The sequence below is a fragment of the Eschrichtius robustus genome, chromosome 1 (assembly GCF_028021215.1).
Source record: "Eschrichtius robustus isolate mEscRob2 chromosome 1, mEscRob2.pri, whole genome shotgun sequence".
Classification (NCBI taxonomy): domain Eukaryota; kingdom Metazoa; phylum Chordata; class Mammalia; order Artiodactyla; family Eschrichtiidae; genus Eschrichtius; species Eschrichtius robustus.
Window position 1 is genome coordinate 35,088,955 of NC_090824.1, and position 26,875 is coordinate 35,115,829.

The 26,875-nt window shown below is 33.1% G+C and overlaps 1 protein-coding gene across 2 annotated transcripts in view; it reads right to left on the reverse strand.

Annotated features, from left to right (window-relative positions):
- GPHN (gephyrin) overlaps positions 1-26,875 on the reverse strand; it is a 632,089-nt gene that overhangs the window by 312,649 nt on the left and 292,565 nt on the right. The window lies entirely within an intron of this gene.

Genomic DNA, 26,875 nt, shown 5'->3' on the forward strand with positions numbered 1-26,875 from the left:
AAATATATTTTGAAGAAAAAGAACTAACAGCACCTCCTGCATTTATGCTTTCACCTAAGTCCAATAGAAAACAGCTATGTAATTACATACTTAAGCAAAGATGAAAAAATATAAGCAAGTATCCATAACTACTTGTGGTAAATAAATCGTTCAAATTGGTAAGCCAAATAAGTTTATATAATTTTTAAAATTTCCATAACAACCATACATTACAAATTAAGGCTGTGGAAACAACATCAGCCTGACAATAAGTCAGGATGGACTTAGACCCAGGATGTTGTAAAATAGGGGAACGCAAAGAGGCAACGTTTGACTCAAGTTAATGCTCTGCTGCTCATGCTAAACAGAGGGGTCTTATCATAATCACTTAAAATCAACAATATTATACTTCATAGTAGAAAAATCTACTTTGCAAGAGTCTCTCAAAAAAAAAGAATGAAAAATAAAAAATAACTCAGTGAGTTACAACCTGGAAGACATATAGAAGGAAGAACACATTATTTATTAAATAAAATTGATATAAGTCAGATGAAAGAAAATCTTTACCTTTATTATAATGGAAGAAAAATCTCTTAACAAAGACTTAAAAATAATGAGAGGCCCAATTTTTAAAAACTATTCTAAAAAGAGTTGCAGCTATCCTTTGCCAATGAAAAAGGTAAAACTGTAGGAATGCAAAAAAGATCAAAAAAATTCTTAAAAAGTTAAATAACAGCTCTTATATACACTCTAATTTGAAAGATAAAAGAAATATTTTATTCTATAATTATGAGATTCTTCCATGGAATCATAACTTACATATTTGTGTGTGTGTGTGTATACCCTTGTGTATACACACACACATATATTTTTTTGGTATGGAACTTAGAGCTGATATCTTAGAATCAGCATCTATAATTTAAGCTCTGAAGATCACAAACTTTTTTCAGAACATCCAGACTATGATGCTTAGAATAAGGTAGTTCACTATCCAAATAAAGCCTATGTTGCCTTCAAGTCTGAGATTTAGAAGTTAAAAGGGTCCATCCTTGAACAAAACAATTACACTTCATAAAACTGAGGATAATGTATATGTGTGTGTACACACAAGTACATGTCTTAGAATTGGAGTTGAGTTCTTTAGGTTAGGGCTATAAGCAACTGAATAGTTGACTTTATTAGGGCAGCTGGTGGGAATGGGGAGGAAGAAATTGGTTCTATCTACCACCACTAAACAAATCCCATCACCTAGTCAGAATGAGTAGAAATGACCATTTCTACTAACACGCAAACAACATACACAAAAATATACACACACACTCCTGAGGCTGCTCATTTACAACACTGCCTCTTTTCAATGCTACCTTGATGTTCATTTTAGCCCAGTTATATGCTTTAGAAATTGTACCCCTAAGTGTAGCTCAGCATATGGTAGGCCCAAACCAAATTCACAAGAATCAACAAACAAAGGATATTAAAAAGTCAGGTTTATAAAACAAACCTGAAAGATTTGGTAACCAGATAGGTAATTATGAACAGAGTTAACTCAGATCTTCTCTTCACATAATAAAAATTAAGTATCCAAGAGTAGAAGGTGCCCAAAGTAGGAACATTAACTGGGGCAGATGGAAGTTGATATTTTGCTCAATCAATACTGTAATAGGAAGGGCAGACGTCTATACCTAACCAAGTTTGTCTCTAGAGAAAGGAACGAAAACAAAGAAATAGGTGGGCATGTGGAGAGTGGCAACTTTAGATTCCGTCGTGTCCTGGTTTCCCAGAGGAGTCTTTGTTTTTTCCTTCTTCTTTTTTGAACACAAGTTTCCCAGAAGTTATCAGACTTTTTAGAATTTTCTGTGAATAATTTTCAGATACCACCACTTCTGCAAATTCTCTATTTTTTAAAAGCTTTTTATGTTACAACATGATGGGTCCACTTAAGGAATATTCTCCTTAATCTTTCTGACCTGTCTCTGATCTCCAGGAGCAATGACAAGAAAACATCAAAGAGAAACAGTAGTTGTTTTAACTTGGAAGGAATCATTAAAAAAAGAATGGAATTATAGTATTAATTTCCAGCATCTCAAAATAAATGTGGCCTAAATCAATCAGGGCAAATGTAGATTTACTCTTAAAGTTATTTATTAAAATGGGTATTAGGTCTGAGTTGCTCCTGTGTCATTGGTAGAGGTAGGTTAGGAAGCTAAATAAATAGTAATTAATTAAAGACTGAAATAAATGGAAATCCAAAGGTGCAATGTCTGGTGAATATAGCAGATGAATCAGAACTTCCCAGCCAAGCTGTAACAGTTTTTGCCTGGTCATCAAAGAACATGTGGTCTTGCGTTATCCTGATGGAAGATTATGTTTTCTGTTGACTAATTCTGGAAGGTTTTCGTCGAGTGCTACTTTCAGTTGGTCTAATTGGGAGCAGTACTTGTTGGAATTAATCATTTGGTTTTCCGGAAGGAGCTCATAATAGAGGACTCCCTTCCAATCCCACCATACACACAACAGCACCTTCTTTGGATGAAGACTGGTCTTTGGTGTGGTTGGTAGTGGTTCAGTTCGCTTGCCCCATGATCTCTTCTGTTCCACATTATTGTGCAGTATTCACCTTTCATCGCCCATCACAATTTGTTTTAAAAACAGAATGTTTTTGTTATGTTTAAGTAGAGAATCGCATGTGGAAATATGGTCAAGAAGGTTTTTTTTCCCTTAACTTATGTGGAACCCAAACATCAAAGCGATTAACACAACCAAGCTGGTGGAAATGATTTTCAGCGCTTGATCTGGATATTCTGAGTATGTTGGCTATCTCCCAAGTGGGGTATAATGACTGTTCTCAATTAATGTCTCGATTTGATTGCTATCAACTTCAACTGGTCTACCCAACCGTGGAGCATCGTCCAGCAAGAAATCTCCAGCAGTAAACTGCAAACCACTTCTGACACCTTCAGTCAGTCACAGTATCTTCTCCATACACTGCACAGATCTTTTTTTTGCATTTCAGTTGCGTTTTTACCTTTCTTGAAATAATAAAACATAATATGCCGAAAATGTTGTTTTTCTTCCATCGTCAATATTAAAATGGCTACACAAAAATTCACCAGTTTTTTTTTTTTTGATGCACACTGATATGACAGCTGTCACAATACAATCTAACAAAATTGCTTTGAATGAATTTAAAGACAACTAAGCACTACTAGAGCCATCTTATGGAAAAAAATGAACTAACCTTTTGGCCAACCCAATATGTCTTTGTTCTTCTGGATAGTTCATCATACACTACTTAACCTTGGATTGTCAGGGACAGTTTGATATACTTCTGTTGTGTCTGCATCCTTTATGGTTTAGTATTTGTCCTAAACAAAGTTTTCCAAATATGGATAATAAATGATAATGCTCACCTAATTCTCTCTGTCCTGTATTTCGTATTTGACAGTTCTAGCAGTCATCTTTTCAGTCCACCTATTGATTAATGGCTTTGCTGCCTTACTTGTGCTTGGTGAGTTTCGGTAGTACATTCATTACTTGATTTTAATCTGTTGGAGTACGGCTGACCTAAAGTGGGGAAAACTTCCTGTGGAGAAAATTTATTTCTGCTTCTACCTTTAATCAGAGGCTACCACTGACCAGTTCCACTTCAGCCTCCCACAAATGTCTCATAGTCTCAGGGATCCCAGGCTGAGCTTTACACATTGCTGCTTGTCTAAGGTTGTCTTACCAGCAGTGCTGCGATGGTCATCTGTCCTCAGAACATCTCCTTCTCCCTCTCTCAAGTCCTGGCTTCATACATTTCTGGCTCTTGCTCCCTGCTCCTTGGTCTCATGGTATTTTGGGGGAAAGAGTGAATGTAAAGACTGACAGTGTATGTCTTTTAACAGGGTATGCCTCATAGGGTATGTCCTTTTACTGGGCCAAGTTTTTCTACAGAGGGAAGGTTTTTCAAAGTTCCAAATCAACAATTATTCCAGGCCATATACTGTTTGTAAACTGCTTTATTCTCCTATAAAATGAATATCTTTTATATCATCATTACATTGAGGTTTTTGATGTACTGCACACTGCCCTACGAGAAGATGCTAACAATTTATATGCCAAACAACAATGCTCTTTTCATCTAAACCCTGCCAATTCCAGGCAATCTTAGTTTTAAACAGTTATTTAACTGATGTGTACAAAGAAACAGAATATTTTAAAAATTTACATTTCTTACCAGTTATGAGTACATATTTAAAAGCAACGTGCTTCTTTCCCCTTGCAAATGGCCTGTATATATCCTTTGCCTGCTACTCTACTGGTTGCCATGTTATTCCTATTTAATATTTAGAAAACTTAATATATTGAAAATATTAAACCTTTGACAGTTAAATCTATTGTAAATATTTATTTTAAGTTGACATTTGTTACAATTTTTGTTGCTCAGTTGCTTAGTAAAATTTGTTACTTAGTTGACATTTCCATTAAGAGGTTTTAAATGCTTATACAAGGGGTTCTATCATTATTTTTACTATATTTTCTGGGTTTCATGTCTCACCTAGAAAGGTTTCTTTTACCTAGAGATGAGAAAAATAACACCTTAATTTTTAAATCGTAAGTTTGCAGTTTTTAATGTTTAAATATTTAATCTGTCTGTAGTTTAATTCTGTGTTGCATGATCAATCTTCTCCACCAAAATGGATAGCCAATTTTCTCAACACCGTTTACTGAATGACCGACCCTTCTTTCCTCCAATGTCTTGATGTATCATATATATATATAATACTAAATTCCAATTTTATACATAGGTATGTTAATGAAATATCATTTGGTTGCATTTCTTTCTGAGTTTATTTTCCTGTCATTGTTGTGCCTTATATTTTATTGTTTTACTTGAAAAAAATCACTAGTTATTTTCATACCTTTACTATTTTAAAATGAAATTTAGAATCAATTTTGTTGACTTAGAATCAATTTCTCCTCCAAAATTCCAGTGGGAATTATATCACATGTATTAATCAAGTTAAGGTAAATTGATAAGTTACACAAAAAATATTTTCACAAAAATATTTGCATCTAAGAATATCGCATGACTTCCTAATCATTCAAGCTATATTTTATGTCCTTTAATAAAGTTTTCTTTTTTCAGGTCTGTCTGTCAAATGGCTTAAGTTTATTCTTAGGTATTATGAAGTTTCCTTTTTTCTGCTATTGCAAATGAAATCTTTCCAAAATTTTTTCTAGTGGGTTGTTTCTAATTTAAGTAATATTAGCATATAGATGTTTATGAAATAAAATACTCATATGCAGCTGCCATCCTGAACTCTTCTTGCTTCTAATACCTTTTCAACTGATTCTTTTGGGTTTTCTAGGTGAATAATCACATCCATAAATAAAGGGCTTACAGCTTTAAAAAAAATTCATGTTAGAGTTCTTCATTTTAAAAACATTAATAAGCAGTGTGCTCTGTTATCAAAAGCTAATTGCACTCATTCTCTAGGTCACAAAGAGACAACTGACTTTACTATCTCAGAGAGTAATCAATGCATCTTTGAAGCGATGCTATTAGGGGTGACTATGGGGAACTTTCTGACTCACTGCCTTTATTCTCTTTAGGGATGCATACACAAACAAAATTAAAACACAGTAATCTTCCTACCTAGAGATAACTGGGAACTCTATTAATTCCACTTCAGACAATTTCCTTCTTATTCATAGAGATGCAATATTTTAACCCCTTCTTCCTTTCCTTTCTCAACTTGTGCTTTTATTACACATACACACACACAAACACACACACACTTATCTATTTTTTTTCCTGAACTGCAAACTACCTTATTCATGACTAAATGTACAAATTTAGTAAAAAAATAAAAATAAAAATAGCAAAATTCTGAAACAACAAAAAGGAAGACATAAGTTTTAGATTAAAATTAAAACAAATAAAGGGCCAATGCCATTAACCTTCATCTAAACTGTTAACAATTTTCCTACATATTCTCCATAAAGATTCCCTTCAATTTATTCATTTTCAACTAATGACATCTGTTTTTCTACAAGTTCGAACACTATAGATACATTTGAATGTTATTTTGAATTCAATTTTAATTACTAACATTTAATTCTATTATTTTTCTTCATTGCACACATTTTGTATGTCAGGAACACACACAGGCTTTTGAAAGGTGGCTCAGGAAACTACTCTGCAATCTCCATACCTCGTTCGTCAAAAAGTATTATAAATTCTATCTTGAGAGTAATCTACCCTTTCTACCCACATCTGCATTTAGGTTCTCAGCATCTTTTGTTTGAATATTCCAATAACATCCTAATTGGTGTTGTAGCTAAGTTTACTCCCATTCAACCCATTCTCTATTCTTCTGCCGAAGTAGTCTCTCTAAAATGCAAATCTCATTAAATTCATTGCTGTTGAACATCTTTAAAAAAAAAATCTTCATTTCCTACTAGAAAGAATCCAAATGCCTTTTTTTAATGACACAGAGAGCCTTCATCATTTGACTCTACCCCTCTCCAGGCTCTTTCTTGACACTGCCTCCTCAAAACCCATTCTGCAGGCAGACTGACCTACTGGCAGACTTATGATTTCAGCCATTGTGCCTGTATTGTAGAATTAATCAATTCTTTATACAATGGTATATTTATACAATGGCATATTTATACAATGGTAATGAGAATCAACAAACAACTACATGCAACAGTATAAATCAATTTTACAAACATAATATTGAGCAAAAGAATCCAGACACAAAAGATTACATACTATACACTTTCAATTATATAATGGTTAGTACAAACCCAAAAAATCTATGATGCTAAAAGTCAGAACTGTAGTTACTCTCATGGGTTGGGCTGTGACGAAAAGGGGGCACAAGAGGGTCTTCTGGGACAATGATAATATTCTGGTTTCTTACACATTGTAAATCAACTATAGTTCAATTAAAAAAAGAAGAGATTAAGAAACAAAAAAATTATTCTGGTTTCTTGATCTGGATGCTGGTTACATGGGTATGTTCATTTTTTGAAAATCCATTAAATTGTAACTATACTATTTGTACACTTTATGTAAATTTAAGTAAAAGGTAAAATAAGAACAACAACAGTTCTAGTATCACTTTTTTGAAAATTCCCCTATGCCCCTCAGATGAACTTCATCTTACATATATACCAATATTATATTGATGATCATGTTACATTTTATTTATCCAATTCTTTCCTGAGTACTAAGATAATAAATTTCTCTAATGAACTTCCCTGAGTACTAAGATCATAACTTTCTATCCATGTATCCCCATGCCCCAGCACAGTGCCTGGCAGTGAGTAATCACTAATATTATGTAAATGAGGGTTTCTCAATTTATGCACATTTAACATTTTGGCCCAGAGAATTCTTTGTTGTGGGAACTGTCCAGTGCATTGCAAGATATTTAGCAGCATTCCTGGCCTCTAATCACCCAATGTCAGTAGCATCCCTCCAGTTGGGACAACCAAAAATGTCACAAAGCGTTAAATGTACCCTGGGGACCAAAATGCCCTGCTTGACAATCACTTACATAAAAAAATGTTTCTGTCAAAAAATATAAGCCACATGTTTTTCCGCGTGGCTTGCGGTATCTTAGTTCCCCACCAGGGACTGAACCTGGGCCACTGCAGTTAAAGTGGTGGACACCAGGGAATTCCCAAGCCAAGCCAAGCCAAGTGTTAAACAATTCACTTACCAAAAAACTTTGGGCATTACATGGTTTGCTTCTTAGGGGCGACTAAAAAACGTAGGCTGTTTTGAACACTAGAGGGGAAGTTAAGCTCTGCCAGGAAAAGTTTATAAAATGCTTTAAATGTCTAGATAATCAAATGTAATTCATATTAATTGCATGCTAGAATATTCTTTCCTTTGGAATTCTATGCAGAAAAGTGAGTTTGCCAAGCAAAATAATTGTGTAAATAGGACTGTATATTGTGGTGTTTTAAAAAATGACTGCTAATAGTAGCTCTATGTATTCAATGTCCTAACTATAAATTATTTTGCAAGGTTTGTATCTATGAATGGACCATTAATTCTAAAATATTAAGGTTCATAATATTCTATCCATAAAACATTTAGTGTGAATATTCCATAAGAAAAGAATAGTTAGAAAATAAAGTACTGTGCATCAGCTATGAGAAGAAAACTTGACCAAGGGCATAACTAGCTTGTTAGAAAATAATGTGTTTGCACTTTATAAACTGCATGTTTTTGATTCAGGATGTGTTTTGAACTTGACCTCCGTTGCAAGATGGTGAGTAGTGAAATAATTGAGTACTATTATGTTAATGGAGTTCGAGAAAAGAAAATGAATTGGTTTATATTTATGTGTCAAACTGATAAAGTATAAATCTGACTCTGCCAAAATTATTTCCTGACAAGCAATTAGAATCAGTCTTTAAGAACAGGCTGCTGAGCCAAAACTGAATATAGAACACAGGCAGTTAATAAAAGAAACAAAACTGGAAAAATACAAGAAAAATGTTTAATCTCATTATTAGTCTGCAATATGCCAATAAAGGCATACAATTTTCACCTATCAAACTAGTAAGATTAAAATTGATAATGGATGTATACTTTCATAAACTGATAGTATGAATATATAAATTTGTACATATTCTGGAGGGCAATTTGGCAGACTCAGCAATCTTGACTGTTATTCTATTTTAAGGAAATATTTCTAAAGTGGTAATCAGAGAAGTATATGACAATTTATATAGAGTGTTTATGATAGGAAATAATAAAGGACCTAAATGATTAATGACAGGGAAATTAAATTACTCATAGCTTGTTTATACTCTGTAGTGACTGACACATCCCTTCCCCCCCGTTTTTGTTCTTTTATAAGAACACTTATAAAACAGAGAAAAGCTTACTTTATATGAAAAGGAGAGTGATTAAGAACAAGGGCTCTGGAGTCAAGACTACCTTGTTCAAATTCTAATTCTATTTTCTTCTACTCTGTGATCTGGGTTAACTTATTAATGATTTAATTTTTCTAAAATCTAATTTTCCTGTTTGTAAAGTGGTACCTCTTGTGTAGGTTTGTTATGAGGATTAAATAAGACATTACATAAATGTTTATCACAATGCCTGGCACACAGTAAGTGCACAATAAATTTTCATAGCTATGGCATCACTTGGGATGATGTTATTAAGAAACCCAAGATATAAACCTTAATATATGATGGGTTTGCTACTGGGCAAATTAATCAATTAGTCCTAGCTAGTAACTATATGTTGAGATTATTGGTGGTTTGTATTTACTTCATTTTGCTTTTCTGTATTTCCCAAATTATTTTTTGGCAAAAACAGTAAAATCAAAATATATTTAGAAATCTACATTCAGAAAAAAAATTTAAAGCTATTAATAAAAGGCATTTTATTATGCCTTTTGTAAGTCATAAAAACATCTGTCCTTTCCTTATCCTAAATGACCATATGCTTTTCAGTTAAAATCTCACCTTTAATACTGTGTCTTAATAAAAAGGTCACCATTTTTATGCTCTTATTAAACACCTATAATATGCAAAATGCTGGGGTCCTAATATTCTAATTCTAACAAACCAGGAATTATGGAAATTTGAAGACAGATTTTCTGGTTAATAAAATAGGAGCTTTCTGCAGATGGCCTTAAGTTTTATTTTTAGTTACTAACCATCATGAGAAACAGGACATCTAAAAAGGCTTTTGCCTTTTATCCTTCTCTCAAGATGGATCTTAATTTTGACCAGAGGGCAGCCAGTTGGAGGATGAGAAAAGAATTTAACTAATAAGAGATATTTTCTTTCAGAATATTTGCTCAAGATTTCGATAATGAGACTACCTATGATTGCACAGTAAGTACACATCTACTATTGCAATATGGTTATGAACAAACCAAATAAAAATTGATTCCTGAACATCTAAGATGTTTTTATGCTGCTGATATGAATAGAAAATCTCTATTTCTTCATAAGTACTAAATATTACAAGAAATCTAAAAGCATTCAGAGATAAATACAAAAAGTTTAGAGTGGTTTGTATTTTATAAACATCCAAATATCTAACTAGTGAACTTTTCAGGTACTGATTTTGATGTTCACGGAATTAAATACTGGTAAATATACATGAAGAAGTTTGTATCGAACAGTTTCTTTATCCAAGGCAATTGACTTTTCCCTCAATGGTCTCTCTAGCTCCACTGGATCTCTTGTGCCACACATGTAATGTGTTAGTTTTTGCCAGCAACACTGAAATATTTGATGTAGGAAACAAAGGGGAGAAAAAGAGATTGGGGTTTCAAAGACTGGTTATTAGTGCCTGCTACTGTCATTGCCTATATTCAGAACTGAAGGAGTGAAACTTCCTACACAAAATGCTCATATAAGGAAGCTACATCTTCCTTTGCGAGGTATTGAATATGACCTACTGTTCTTCAGGAGAGAAAGGAAAAAAAAAGAAAATGAAAAATTACACGACAACTTGTTTGTTAGGAGTAGCTGCCTACAAAGAATCTACTGATTGCAAAGAAATTTAGAGGATCTTCTTATTAAATATAAAAAGGACTTGAAGACTAACAAAGGTATGACAGACATACTGCCTTTTCAGGTTAACCTTTACAAAAAAATACATTACAAAACTCTATTTCCAATTGAGCTTCCCTCAAAATAAAAACAGAATTTCAGATGTCATGAGAAAAGAAAAAGTATATTTATTACAAATAAAACAAGTTGAATACAATGATGTTACTGATATTTTCCTTTATCCCAGGTCTTATACTTTAAAATACCTAAATCATTTTTTTTCATTAAATATGTTTTTCAGAAAGAATACAAGTGAAGAAAAATCTTTTAAAATTATTCACCATTGTTAAAAAAAAATAAAAAGTTAAATCTGGATATAATTTCTATTTTAGTGCTTTTCTCCTGACATGACAACTTTGATCTTCCCAGCTGTGTTGTCAAAATAAATAACTTTAGTAGGACATCAGTCAAGGAGGAAAAATAGGTTACTAAAACTTATCTTAAGTGCAGCACTTTAAAGAGATTACTTTAAAGGAATCACTGTGAAGTACTGACCAATAGGAATGAAGCTAATTGCTCTCAAATTTGAAGGCACACATCAAGATAGGGAAGACAAATAAACTCCTAGTTCAAATGATGAATTAATCAAAACCATAATAAAAACCAATAAATGTAACTGAATCTTCTGACACCAGGAATTCAAGTGAGCTTTAGTTGACAGTGAGAATAAATTAAATTACCAAACCTTTTCAGTATTAGTATATTGTTGTACCTCAGGGGGTAAAATCCCTCATTGTGCTTGCAATTACATTCAAGAACAACCTCCTGAACATTAATTATATATTTATCTCTAACCATTTTCTATTCTTCCACTATAAAACCAATAAACTTGGTGTGAGGTAATGCTGTTTATTAACAGCTACCAATGAAATCAGTAATCTGTCACTGAATGCCCTAGGTTTTAAAATTAAAGAGATTCTTATTGGCATTTAAACTATTACCAGAATCCTTCAGCTGTGACAAGGTATTAACATAGAAGACATTCTTTTTCCTGAATCAATGATGCTTAGAAGAGGTGAAAGGATTCCCTCATATACAATCACTCTGACTTTGAACATTTTCCCTGAAGAATTATAAGAAAATAACAAAATTTTGTGGATGATATTAGAAATGTATTTTTTTGCTAAATGTCTTTTTCCCTCTTTTGGAATGTAAGTTCCTTGAGAATAAGGCCTTATCTTTGTGTTACAGACACCTAACAGAGTATATGGCACAGAGTAAGCCTTTTTGAATAGATTCTGAGAGAATTATTGGATGTATTGAACTAACTTCTCTCCTATGCATACAGAATAGTACTAGTTTATACACCACCTTGGGAGAACTGAGAAGATAGTCACTCAAATCAATTTCTGTGTTTGATACTTTAGATGAGGAACCTTGGCTCAGAAAGGCTGGATAGAGTATGTAAAATCACCAAAAAATTGTTGAGTTGTGAAAACATTATCACCTAAAGGATTGAAAATCTTCTTTCCTAAATGCATTATTATTGCATATTTAACTACTCTAGTTTCAAACCCCTTGAAGACAAGGAACAATTCTTTCCAATCTTTGTAACTCCTGTAAGGTCTAGGACACTATGGTGCAGAGTTCAATTCAGGTAGAAAGCTGGGTATCCAGAACTGAAGACCACTGAATTGAAATGAACTCCTGTTCCCATTACTGGCTCCTAAAAATACAACGTGGTTGCCTCATCTCAGTTCCGTTAACTTCATTTAAACATTGCCTTTCAAACGCTTACCTCCTCTTCTTTTAAAGTCTGCATTATTCCACTTCGAGTATCTTTTAAATTCAACCTTCTCCAGAATCACTTTTGCTGTCCTTCAAACATCTAATATCTGTGTTATTTCAACTTTATTCTCCCTTTTATTCTTAGAATATAGTGTCTTCTAGATCTCACTTGGCCTTCTGTGGCCTTTCTAAAAGTTTATAATTTCTTCGACTCCTGATACAGTATCTTGGACTTATCCATCTTTCGTGTTAATTATGTAGTTTCCCTGATGTCTTTGCTACTAATTTAATTTCTTCTTAGACAAAAGTATTAAAAGCTACTGAATTCACTTCGAGGTAAATACCCGAAAGAATGGAAAGAAAAACAGGTACTTGCATACTAATGTTCACAGCAGCATTAATATAAGAGCCAAAAGATGGAAACAACTCAAGTACCCATCAACAGATGAATGGATAAACAAACTATTGTATATACACACAATGAGGGATGAAATTGTCAAATATGCTACAACATGAATGAACCTTGAAAATATTATGTTAAGTCAGACATAGAAAGACAAAAATTGTATGATTCCACTTATATGAGGTACCTTGAATAGGCAAATTCAGAGACAGAAAGTAAAATAGAGGTTACCAGGGGCTAGGGGAGGGAGGAATGGGGAGTTATTGTTTAATGTACAGAGCTTCTATTTGGGATTGTGAAAAAGTTCCGGAAACAGATAGTGGTGATGGCTATACAAAATAGTGAATGTACTGTACTTAATGCCACTGAATTGTAAACTTAAAAATGATTAAAATAGTAAATTTTATGTTATGTGTATTTTATCACAATAAAAAAATAAAAACCTACAGAAGTAATTTTCTTGACTTTCCTAGAGCAGTCTTTTGCTTCATATCAATTTTATCTCTATTACTAAAGGAAAAGAAGAAGCAGAAGCAAAACCTATCCATACCTTTTCCTGCATTCCCTGTTTATCACTCTCTTTTTAGCTTTCCCTTTTCCTTTTCCCTCTCATTTTTAGTAAAAATAAAATAAAATTTAATATGGATACTCAGCATTTTCCACACTTCAAGCACAATGATGTTGTGGATACAAACACACATAGAACACTTCAAGTATACATACACACACTTTCATGCATGCATACACACCCCACTTCAAATCTCCTCAGACTCTTGAAATTGTGTGAAAATTTTACCAAGATTCTTCTCTATTTTTTGTTTGATCTTGTCTTTCATTTAAATACAAGTGAATGACAATAAGATTTATAGTCCAGATAATTAAAGCTTTTTAGTCTAGTTGCCAAATACTTAGTAAATAAAGGAAAATGTCAATTTTAAAAGTTTACCCACACAAAAGAAAACACAGTCTAAAATGTGGGAGGGAAAGATAAATACATCAAAAGGATCTCTAAATGATATTACATAAATTATGGAGTAGCAGAGAAATGATAGTCTCAAAGGAAAAAATGGAGCAGAGTGGAAAGTTACTTTAATCTTAACTACAAAGAGCTATAAGACAACTAAATTTATTATTTTTAGAGATGATACTTTAAAGTTTCAAAAAATTCTTCTGGTCTTAACTAAAAAGGATAAAATTAATAGGAGTAATTTATCCTCATGAAGCCCTGGAAAAATCAGGGAAAATAAATTAGGAAACAAATTTAGTATATGGAAAATTATTGAAAGATCCCATACACAAGGAATAAAAGTACATAATATATGATATGAAAAGGCAACTGAAGCAAAGATGATGAATGATTTAGAAAATAATCTATTCCTAAATAGAGGGAAGAATGTGGAGTTGTATAAAAAAGCAGAAAGATGGTGGTAGTGAATTTAAAAGTCAGTTTAGGAGTAAATTGGACTGGACTTAAATAGTGAAGCATTTTCCTATTGCTAAGATATGTTTGGACAATATGTAGGCAACACTTCTTGGAAATAAAATCTGATCAGGGTTACAAGACAACAGAGGAGCAGCACCAGTGATTTATCAGATGCAGAGAAGTATAAAGGAGGCAATATGGACCAATCAGCAAGTTGCAAGGCTGAGTACACAGGTGATGAATGCGATGTCTCATGTCAACTAATGGGGCAGCCATGTGCAGCAAATAGGTAGAGAAGAACAGTAGTCAAGCAAATTCATTCAGCAGTCCAACTTAGTGGCACAAGGCAAGTAGAGATAGGTAATGAAAGTGCTAAACAATCTGAACCTACTTATGATATTACTGGTATAGATTGGGTAGGGCAAGATCAGGCAGACAGATAGCATAGCACTTGGAAGGCCACGGTATAGGAGAATGGTAGGAGAGCCAACAGACAATGCTGGGCAGTCTAAAATGCTAAAATAGCAGATGAATATGTAGTACCAGGCCATTTGCTGAAGGACAAAGCACCAGTGAGTGAAGAACGCAAATCATTCAGTAGATAAGTAATGGGGGGAAAAAGGAGAGACAAAAATCAAAGGCAGTCAAACAGGAAGACAGGACAGCAGAGAAGCGATGACAGATCATCAGAAGCAATTGGGTAGGGTAGTGAAAAGCTGTCAGCAGGAGAACAGAACAACATTCAGGAAAAGATGAGATTAAGAGTGAAGCAGTCTCCTGAATGGGGTGTCTTCCATCTAGGAAATAGTCATCAATAAACTGCATATGAGAATCCACAAGAGAAATAGCACACAAATGGAGATAGCATATGGATCTGAACTCTACTGCCCAGGGATACAGAATGACCCTAGAACATAGATACATAACAATCCACAAGGAAATTAAACAGATGGGAAAAATGGGTCCAAGCATTTTTTTATGATGATAAAAGAAACCAAAACACTAAAAATTATTAATCTGGAAATGATTGGCTGGGATTGAAGTCTTCGCTTACCCCTTTCTGGAGCCCACAAAATGGGAATGTTGGGAATTTCTGCAGCAGAAAAACAGAAGAGAAAAGGGATTTCTGACTCCCAGTTTGAGGAAAGCAGGTCAAATTTAGGGCTGTATAAACTGGTTCAGGGAAACAAGAACCAGCCTGAACCTTCTCCCTTCCTCAGAATCAGGCCATTCCTGAGGTTTGGGAAAGGTTTAGGAAGCCCTCACCCCATCATTCCCCACAACCTCCCCTTTCACACTTACCTCCAGTGCAAACAGTTTCCAGCAAGGAGGTACTTGGGAAAATTCACTCCCATGTTTACACCATGGCAAAATTTCAGGATAGCCAACTAATAGTACTTCCTGTGTAGGCCAGGTTCTTGTTCAGTGGGATCCCTTCCACCCTTCGTGAGTGAGCAGAGGGGACAGGTTACTAGAAACTACCTACCTCTTTGAAAGTGGATGAGAAATGAAGCAGGGGTAGTAATACAATAAATAAATAGTAATACTAGTAAATACCTTGATGATCTCATCAGTTGTCATGGATTTTAATTCCATTAAGATACTGATGACTCTAAAAAAATAGTATCTCTAGCCCAGACTTCTCCTTTGAACTCCAGATGCATATACCTAACTGCCAACTTAACACCTCCATTTGGATATCTAAAGGCAATTCAAATTTCCATGACCAAAGTAAAACTCCTGATCTTCCTCCTCAAACCTCTTCTTCCCCCAGTCTTCTCCATTTCACTGAATGGCAACCTCCATTCTTCCAATTGCCCAAGTCAAAGTCCTGGATCTTATACTCGACTCTTCTCTTTCTCTTACTCCATCTGTTACCTCTACCTTCAATATATAACAATAATGTATTTCTCACTACCTCTATCTCTATCATTGGTCTGAGTCACTATCATTTTTCACCTGGATTATTTCAATAGCCTCCTAAATGCTGTCCCTCTTTAAATATAAGTCAGATCATGTTACACCTCTGCTCAAAACTCTCCATTATACTAAGGGTGACACACAGGTTCTACATGATCCATGGCTTGCTCCTTCTCCTCCTTTAGGTCTTTGCTCAAATGTCACCTTATCAATGAAGCCTTGCTTGATAGCCTTATTTAAAATTACAACCCTCTTTCCTGCCTGTACTACCTATCCACCTTCTCTGGTTTATTTTTATCCATAGTACTTATCGCCATCTCTAATACTATGCATTTTACTAATTTACTTATATTTGTGACACACCACTAAAATGTAAATTCCATAAAGGCAGAACCTTCGGACTTCTTTGTTCACTGCTGTATCCCCAATATCTTGAACAGTGCCTGGTATATACACAGTAGGCACTCAGGGCATATTTGAGTCTATGAAGTGTTAATTTTCGTAGGGCAACTCCTTTCCGTCTTAAATTCTCAGAGCATTTTTCTGAAAAGCTTACACACTATGAGCTTTTGATTAACAGAGCAGATGCTTATATACTATAGGTTAGGAATGTCCTAAAGTAGGGGGTGGCAAACCACAGCCAATGGGACAAATCTTGCCTGCTGTCTGTTTTTTGCATGGCCTGCAATCTAATGGTAATCTTCCCATTTTTAAATGATTGAAAAAAAACTCAAAAGAGGAGTAATACTTCATGACATGAAAATTATGAGAAAGCCAATTTTAGTGTCCATAAATAAAGTTTTATTGGGGCACAGCATGGCCCATTCATTTATATCATCATATGGCAGATTTTGTGCTACAGGGCTGGCAGAGCTGAGTAGTTATGACAGAGACTATGTAGCCCACAAAGCCTGAAATATTTATTATCTCTAAATATTTACTACCTCTAAAGAATAAGTTTGCTGATCCCTCTTCTAAGGTATTTTATATTTAAAAGGCAAACAGTAATAACTAAAGTTTGAACAAAGATAAACTAGAGCATTATTATTAATACTGTTGCTACTGTTGCACAAGATACACCTATGAGGGAAGGTGCATTTGTATTAGGATAGGCTTTCACTATTATATAAAAGCAGACCTCTCATTCTTCTAAATATTTAATACTAATGGTGATATTCATTCATCTATCCACCCCACAGAGCAGTCCCATCTTAAGGGACAGGATACAGTACAGGCAAGTCTTGAAAAATGCCAAAAAGGGAGTAAATGAGAAAGGGAACTAAATAGGACCCACAAATAGAACTCAAAGTATCACATAATTACCCAAAACCTCTAAATACCGTGTTTAACAATAGTGGGAAATTGGCATGACGTGAATCTCTTTTGAACCTTATCAATGGGGTTATAATGCAGGTCTCCTATATAAAATATAGTCTTGAATCATTGCAAGCATGAGAAACATTATAATAAGACCCCATTTTATTTTACTTACTTATTTATTTACTGCCATGCCGCATGGCATGTGGGATCTTAGTTCCCCGACTAGGGATCAAACCCATGCCCCCCTGCATTGGAAGCACGGAGTCAACCACTGGACCGCCAGGGAAATCCCATATTTATACAATATTCAAAACTAATTTTGTCATTGCTTCCAATGCCTACATTTTGTAGAAAAGTTTTTTTAAAATTTGCAGAACTCTATTCAAAATCACCTCCTAATCAAAACTGACCTATCTTCTCCTCACATAAAATTTCACGCTGAGGATTATTACATGCAAGGGCCATATATCATATGCTGCAATCAAACTTATGGGAAGGAGTGAAGAAGGTGAGGGGAAAACACTTAAATTATTCAATGACATCCATCAATATAATGCTACCTTCAGTCTTCATAGAGGATTATAATATATTGCCTCTTATCAATTGGTCCTTTCAGCACAATCAATTGCTTCTTCTGCATTGTTGCCTTTGATATTTGATGTCTTTCTCTCTCTCTGTCAAACTGGTAACAGTTCATTTTCAAACTCCATACTTCCAACAGCTTTACTTCTTTCTTCTCAGCATCTTTTGAAGGAACTTGGATTCTTCCTGTAAATTCTCAGTTGTGTCTGTTATTATGATTATCTGAAATGGTTACTCCCTCTGTTGGATATTTGTCTGCCATTCTTTAATAGCAGCCATGGTTTTCCCAAGTTCCAATATGAGGAAATAATACTAGTAAAATTATTAGAATAATTCTAAACAGTTTATTTTGTTATCTGAGTCCATTTTCTTACCCTCTGTCAGTTTCCTTTCATGCCTGGCAATAACATAAAGTTACAAATATTCTGCTCTAATTCAGTGATATTACTCTAAGAAGCTCAGAGGACTTGACAGATATAAATCCATTTGTCATCATATTACATTTTGTGTGAAAAGCGATATTAAGTCCATTTTATAGATGGAGATCTAATAAAAGGAAGATGAATTCACATTCTTGGTTTCAGACAATAATGAAGAAAGGAATATTCTGAAATCTTCATTCCTGAAACTATATCTCTAAATAAACATGCTTTTAGCATTTTATATTTGCAAAATATTTAATGATGCTTTGTTGTCAATATCTTAGCACACATTTTGCAAAACTATTCTAGTATGTCAGTCTCTGTTCATTTTAAGAGAGTAGGTTTTAAGGGTGAGTTGGAACACTGATTTCAAGATTTTATTACTCTGATAAATTCAAGGTAAAAATAAACATTTAGCATGTCATCTCTGCTTCTTTTTCCTTTTCTGTAACTATTGTATTATATACCTTAGGTCCTATCCTGCTTGATTTTTTCCCCAGAGAAAAATTCTTTCAATATTTACTCAACCATTATCTACTTACTTTTTAAGCTAAAGTTCTTTCTATTTAGATTGTAGGTAATAATAGGAAATATTTATGTAGCAAATAAATATTGCTTTTAGTGTTTTACTTACATTAACTCACATAATATAACTACCCTCTGAGGTAGGTACTCTTATTCTCTCCATTTTACACGTAAGAAAACTGAGTAAAGTAAGTTGTGTAAGGTCACATGCTAGTAAGAGGTGAATCTAGGATTCAAATCCAAGTAGTCTGTGCTCTTAAGCACTATGTTATGCTGCGTCACAAATGGTTATATGGGCAACACTACTTTTCTAGTAAGAGCTCTAATTAGACATAGAATTTACGATAATAAGTATATTTGTACTCACTTGTATGTTAACTGATATGATTGATCTCTCTTCCCCATTAGGATTCCCCAAAAGTTGAAAACTTGTTCTGATGCAGAGTAGGCATACAATAAAGAAACGTACTTAAGGGAAAATGAAGACAGCGTTTTATTTATAGGTTCTTCATATATGAAATTTTTCTTTTTGCCTTATGCTTAAAATTCCAAAATCCCCGCCTCAAGGAACAATGTACACTTCCCTCTGTAGTATTGCTATGTGGAACAGGAGGCTTTCAACATCATTTTTAAATGCAATGTCACATATTGCTCTAATTATCTGAATGTTCTAATGTTATACCTGTTACTTTTCAACTGGGATAGTAATACTAAGGAGCTTTTCCTTTTAATGCATAAATAAAACAGAGGGTAAATGTCTTGGGTAAGGTGGCAGGGTTGGACTTTCAAATAATTAGAATTACACAAGCAATGAGCTCTCAGATGAAAGAAGCTGTGACTGAGATGTTCACACAAAGTCTGGGAATGATGAAAAGGTCATGCTAGGACTTTGAACACGACGGATTTTGAATTCTCATCAAACAGTGATTTCTCTATTATTACCTAGTAATTTTATATAAAACATTAAGCCAACTCGAGGTACAGCACTGACAAAAATCTATGATAAAAAATATTCCTTGTTTTGATGGTAAGATAAGTATTGACTGAAAAGGTTTCCGAACAACAAACCAACAAAATTGGAACCTTGTGCTTCACAGCAGTTTAAATTTTATATAATGGTATGGATAGTCACTAGGTTTGCAGATTACATCAGAACTTCAAAAACAAAATAAAACAAAACAAAAACCAGGGCAAAAAACCAATCTTCAAAAAGAATGTTAGTCTTACTGGGGGATGTACATTTGAATAAGTGCCAATTCTCAAAAGGGTTTACTTTTAGAAAGGATTGATGGCATGGTTTTACTGTGTGTATTGGTTGATAGTCATCTTATGAATTCTGGCTTCAGAGGAATCTCTGAATAATGATATTTGCTATTTTTCATCTCCACAGATGGTACTACTCTAGCTATTCTAAGAAAGGGATTAAAATAACATAGTTCTAGTTTATCCATCCTTCTATGTAAAGTGAATCTTCTGCTCTAGCCAGGAAGATTTTCTTAATTTTATCTTTCTCTGTAGCTTGATCATACATTTCCCTTTCTTTCTTACTCCCATCAGTAATGTCTTCTTCTCTCCTAATCTAAATCCTATTTCTCTCCTTCAATTTAGCTTAAATTCTACTTGTATAAAAATTTCACTGATAGCTCAGCTTTATATTAATCTTTCCTTTTAAAGAATTTTTTTGACCTGAATTGTCTGAACATTTTTGATACTAAGTTTGTATTGTTTTGATTTGTCAGGTGACAATTTTAGGAGTACATGTACTTTAGCATTCACTCAATAAAGCCCAAGGTGCTTGATAAATACTTGTTAAATTGAACAAAGACTATAAATGCTGTTTTTAGCAAACTGGTAGGTCATAAATGTGCCCATGCTCTGAGGCATATACTACTTTGCAATGGATAATGCAAAATAAATATAAGCCCCAGATAAAAGGGACTATTACTAAAAAGCTATCCTGAATGTCACATATTTGGGCCATTTCAAGCCATATTCCAAAAATTTTAAACTACAGAGGAACAAAGTAAATAGGTTCAGACAGGATATCAGGAGGTACTTAATGCAACTGCACTAATAATCCACATATAATATAGACTATAGAAATTCTTATTCTTGTTCCTTTGCCCATGCCCTGAAGTAGTAGTGGGAAACTGCTGACTAACATTCTTATTTTTTAGACATATCCACCAGGTATGCTAATAGCTAACAATAGGTATCGGAGTACAATGGTTAGTAGCAGAAACATTTGGCGGCTATCATATCTAATTAGAGGTAATAGGTAATATTATTAATTAAATGAGAAAGAAAAAGGTAAAGGAAAAAAGGACATTTACTGAGCATCTACAAACATGCCAGGTTTTATACTAGATGCTTTTACATGCATTATAGTCACTTCCTAGCTTGGATAACCTTGGGCAAATCAATTAATTGATCTGTCTCAGTTTCTCCACCTTTAAAATAGATACAACAATAGTACCTGCCTCATATGGTTATTTTGAAGGCTAAATGAATTAACATACGCTTGAAATAGCTCCTGACACATAGTAAGTGCTATATATATTTGTTAATTATTATTATTGACTACTTTTATTATCTCAATTATCAGAAAAAACAACCTTGAGAGGTAGGCATTAGCTAATTGAGTAGATGAGAAAACTGAAGTTTGAACAGGTTAATTTGCTTTAATTTCATAGTTAGTGGTAGAGTTTTAGATTCAAATTTAGGTCTGTCTGACTCTACAGTGTTAGTATCAGGATATAGACATATTGCATCCCAACATATTTAGACAAAGGTAAAAAGATGAAAACATATTTCCCAAGTCCAGGACTATTTCATAAAAATTACAAAAAGAGCTCCTTCAAATGGCATAAAATATAACCTTATTTGACCATAAAGGGATAGTATATTTTATTGAATCTAGTTTTAAATATTTGCAGTACAAGAGTTTCTAGTATTCTGCTTTCTTACCAATTTCACACTGTTTAGTTATCCTATTTATACAGAACAATTTTAAAATACTCAAAATTTTATTTCAATATGGCTATTTTTACCTTTACCATGTATAATAGGTATTTTACTTTAGTCATAACAATGTTAGAATTACAAAATAAATATTCATAGAGTTCTACAGTATCAGTATATGATATTTTGCTAGGGAAATTAACAATGTTTTCTAGAGAATATTGATACATACTTGAAAGCAACTATATAATTTAAATGACCTACAGCAGTGATCAAATTTTCTTTCAAAAACAGAAATTATTAAACGTGGTGCTCTGCTATGCTTCTGCTATAATGCAGGAGAGTTCTTCTGGTTTTTAAAATGTCCAATGTTAACTTTTAGATGGTGCTGTTAAATGTAAATCCTCACTGAGTTTCACAAGAGTCACAAATTAAGAATCATTAACATATAGTCAGTAACTCAGCTCAATTATGTCTCCTTCCTTTTACTTACACAGTATTCTCATTTTTGAAGCATTATAATGTAAGGAAAATGGTTAATGACCACATAAAATTATAGTTGACTTACAGTACATTCACATCTGAAGTTATGAAATATATAAATTTCAATATACTGATTATGAAACAAATTTTATAAAATAGTTTTTCTTTGATTTGATATTTCGGTAAAAAAATTCCTAATAACCCAAGTGGAAAATATTTGTAGAAAGGCTCAGGTAGTAATCTGTTCCAAAGAAATGTAAATATTTTAGGCTATAAACAAAATATGTGATCTGGAATTCATAATCTTTTCCTAGAAATTCATCCTTTGTACCAGATTTTACCTCTTTCAGCATTAGTCATTTTGTCAGATGCCTCTTCACTTCCAAAATGAACCATAAAAACCCTTTTAAATGAATATCCTTTACATCAAATTTATAGTTTCCTGAAATTTTTGTGATTCCTCCTTTAGTTGGATTATTTCATGACAAATTTTATCAGGACACTTTTTAGGAGATACTACTACGAACAACAGCTTAAAAATTTTTTCAGAGTGAGACTTTACTTAATGTATAACAAATCCAATAATTTGATCAATTTTGAAGGTTCAAAATTTTATATATTATTTATAATGAGGGATCTTTTGTTTCTATTATTCTATATTGTCTACTGAGACAATGGGGCAATACACTTTATTTTGGAAGAAAAGTGTTCTTTCTTTGCTCCTTCTAAAAGTAAAAATTTAAGAAATGAAACCCAACATCATTTCAAATTACTAAAGAACAAAAGGTAAAAGTAAATTTAAAAGTCAGTTAAAAATGTGAGTAAAGATGACTTAAGTTCATCTAACAGACCAGAGGTTGGCAAACTTTTTCTGCAAAGGATCAGATAGTAAATATTTTAGGCTTTGCAGGCCTATATGGTTTTCATTCAACTATTCAGTCCTGCTGTTGTAGCCATAGGCAGTAGGTCAATGAATGAGTGTGGCTATGTTCCAATAAAACTTCATTTATGGACACTGAAATTTAAATTTCAAATAGCTCTCGTGTCACAAAGTATTATTTTCCTTTTGACTTCTTTCAGCCATTTAAAAATGAAAAATCCATTCTTAGTTCACAAGTCATACAAAAAAATACGACAGGCTGAATTTGGCCTACAGGCCGTAGTTTGCTGACCCGTGCAATAGATTGAGTTTCTTGAGGACAGGGACCATGTCTTATTCATTTTTTAACTCCAGCACCCAGCATGGAATCAGATACATATCAAGGATTAAAAATAAAAAGCTTGATAAATGAATAAATAAATGAGACCTAAGATGAATGCTAGGCTTTTATTTAACTCTTTAATTCATAATCAAAATATTACTATACAACCTTTTGTTCAGGTGTAGCTTAGTAGTCTAAAAGTGCTGAAAATTATTTTTACCTTACAAATATTAAATAGTTCAGTATTTTCTAATTTACTATAATATATTATCAAACATTTCTTTGTAATTGCAAAGATGTTCTTTTTAAAATAAATGTTTCTTCATCTTTTATTCTCTTCTAGACTTTATGTCTAAAGGGCTTTCACTTTACCTCACTTATACGTCCTTAATTATACTTTTACCTTTTAAGACTAATAAAAGATTCTTTACGTAATAATATCTATTTTGGATATTATTGCTTTTAAGTGATAATGGGACATGAAGAGATAATATACTTGGTATAGCAATGAGTTAACGTTCTATAGAATTTTATTACTAGCATTTCACCAATGTCAACGGATTATCCAACCTTTATCAGATCCGAGAAAATGCAATCTATTATTAAAAACAAAACTTTTCAGAAGTTGCAGAGTATGGATTATTATGCTACTATATGTAAGCTTTGATAGTGTCTCATGTTGAGAGGCAGGGAACAGACTAGCAGGTACGTGACTATCAGATGAACCTCATTCTAAGATACAGGGCCTAAAAGTAGAAACAAATTCATAATTTAGGAAAATCAATTCTGATTGCCTTATTTGTATAAAATATATAAATAAGATACACTTTACTAAACTTGCTATTTCCATTTTTCTGTTAATAGACCTGGAAGAACTCTAAAGCTATTAAACTTTTCATTTTCTCTAAGGTTCAAACACAGTGACGATAACTTTAGATTGCTTTATTTCACTCATTCAATTTATCATTTTCCCCCTTCCTTTTTTTAAACAACACACACAACTCACAAACATTGTCCGTTGTGTTTGTAGATCAAACTTATTACTGACAATTACTGACTATAAAATATTAGCACCTTAAGGGAGAAGTTTTATATTGTTTTACCTTTATCACTAATATTTGTGTTTTCTGTCAATAACTTCTGACTCTATTTAAAAATATTTGCAACCTTAAGTTGTATATAGGTACATATGCTCTACAAATAGGTTTCTCTTTTTAGGCACAATTATCTAAGACAAATAACTATATTATTACAGGTCCAAAATTATATTTCTGGATTCCTAGCTGACATCCCAGTGTTAAGTTTTAGATATTATAAGAATTGCAACATTTAAAGGTTAGAGAAATTAGGAGAATTATTTTTGGGTGGTCTTATATTGCTTTTATGTTTATTTTTCAAAGGCTTAACAGCCCTATGGACTTTTGCTGTAGATAATCATACCTTACATGTGTGTGTGTGTATATATATATATGTGTGTGTGTATATATATATATATATATATATATGTATATATATATATATATATACACACACACATAATTTGAAATAAAGTAAATTATTAAAGATCAAGATATTCACAATCAGGTAAGTTACTTGTTTTCAAAAATAGATACTAGATGAGACATAATTATATGTATTTACCCTAATACAATTTTAGCCAGGTAGTTGCTATAGGCATATACAAATATAAGAGCACTTCTAAGGTTTTCTGGTAACTGAAGAACTGCATTGAAGAATAAAGGACTTCTCAATTTTCTGATATAATGAAATATACAAGGTCATGGAAAGACACAGACTCTTGTTAACTAACAGCAAAAAAAAGGTTGGGCGATAAACAGATACTAGAATGGTAGAATTTCAAGACCTCTGAGTTATATGGAGATGGAAAAGATAAAATATGAAGCTTACTATGTTAAAATTTTAAAAAATTGAACAAGATTGTGACGATTTCATGGATATACTTTAAATCTAGTATACGACTATTTTTGCCCATTTGATAGTTATACATAAAAAATACTACAAATTTGCCCACTTTGGTAGTTATGTAATAACTAATGAAAAAAATTAACCCTTATAAGTTAACCCTTACATAGTGCTTACTAAAATGCCAGGAATAGTTCTCATTGAAACCTCACAGCCACCCTGGTAGATAAGCAGTTTCATTTCCCTCATTTTATAGGAAATTAGGCACAGAATGATTTAATAACTAGTCTACACTCACCGTGTTGTAAGTAGCAGAGCCAGAATTTAAGTTTTGATTTGCAACCTAGTGTTCTGGTATTATCTTGAAACTCCACAAAATACAAAATATTTAATTTTGTGATGCAAATTATTTTCCCACAATTAAAAATAATTTTGTTAACTGGTTATGAATGAATTCTATGGTAACTTTTTTCTACTTTTCTGATATAAAAGTAATATTATGAAAATATCAAACCAGTACACAAACAACAAGGGTATATAAAACCAAGGTCATTTACTTCAAACACTTAACCCAGCACTCAAACTCCAAAAATCAATGTCTTCACATATGCGGGCGATTTTCTTACAAACAAAACAAAACATAAACACACCTTTACAGGAGATGACTTCCCTCCAATTGTACTTTTTAAGTTACTCTCACAGTTTAAAAGAAATATAAAAATTGGCCAAAGGACCATTTCCCCTTAGGACCCAGAAGCTATGTAAGAATGACTTCTTTTTTAAGCAGTTGAAGCTAACAATCTCCCAGAATTCTATTCTAATTGCTTAACAAAACGACTTTATTTATAAGCTTAATTATAATAATATTCCAAAAATTTCTGTGCCATGATTTTTACATAGAAGAATAGAAAACATTTTAAAACTTGTTAAAACAATGTGCATTTTCACATACTAGAGGCAATGGTTCCCAAAGTTTGAAAGCACGGTCTATGGGCCAGCAACATGTGTATTACCTGGGGCCTTACTAGAAACACAAATTCTTGGAACCCACTGCAGATTGACTGAATCAGAAACACTGTGGGTGGGACACAACAATCTGTTTTACCTCTAATTGTGGTACAAGCTAAAGTTTGAAAACTGCTATATTCGAGTAAGGACAATAATTATTTAATAGGTACAGAGCAAAAGTATCTTGCTATGAATAAGATAGGAGACACAATGGTGTACTGATTTGGAAATAAAAAACCAGTTAACAGTAAGTTGAAATTCAGCCAAAAAACACTTTTCTGGGCGGTAAAGGAAACAATATCACAAGTATTAATATAAGTTTGCATATGACTCTGAAGTGACACATGAAGCTTATGGCTTCTTTAAAAAGAAAGGACTTTCCCCCTTGTATCACTGAGCACTGTCTATT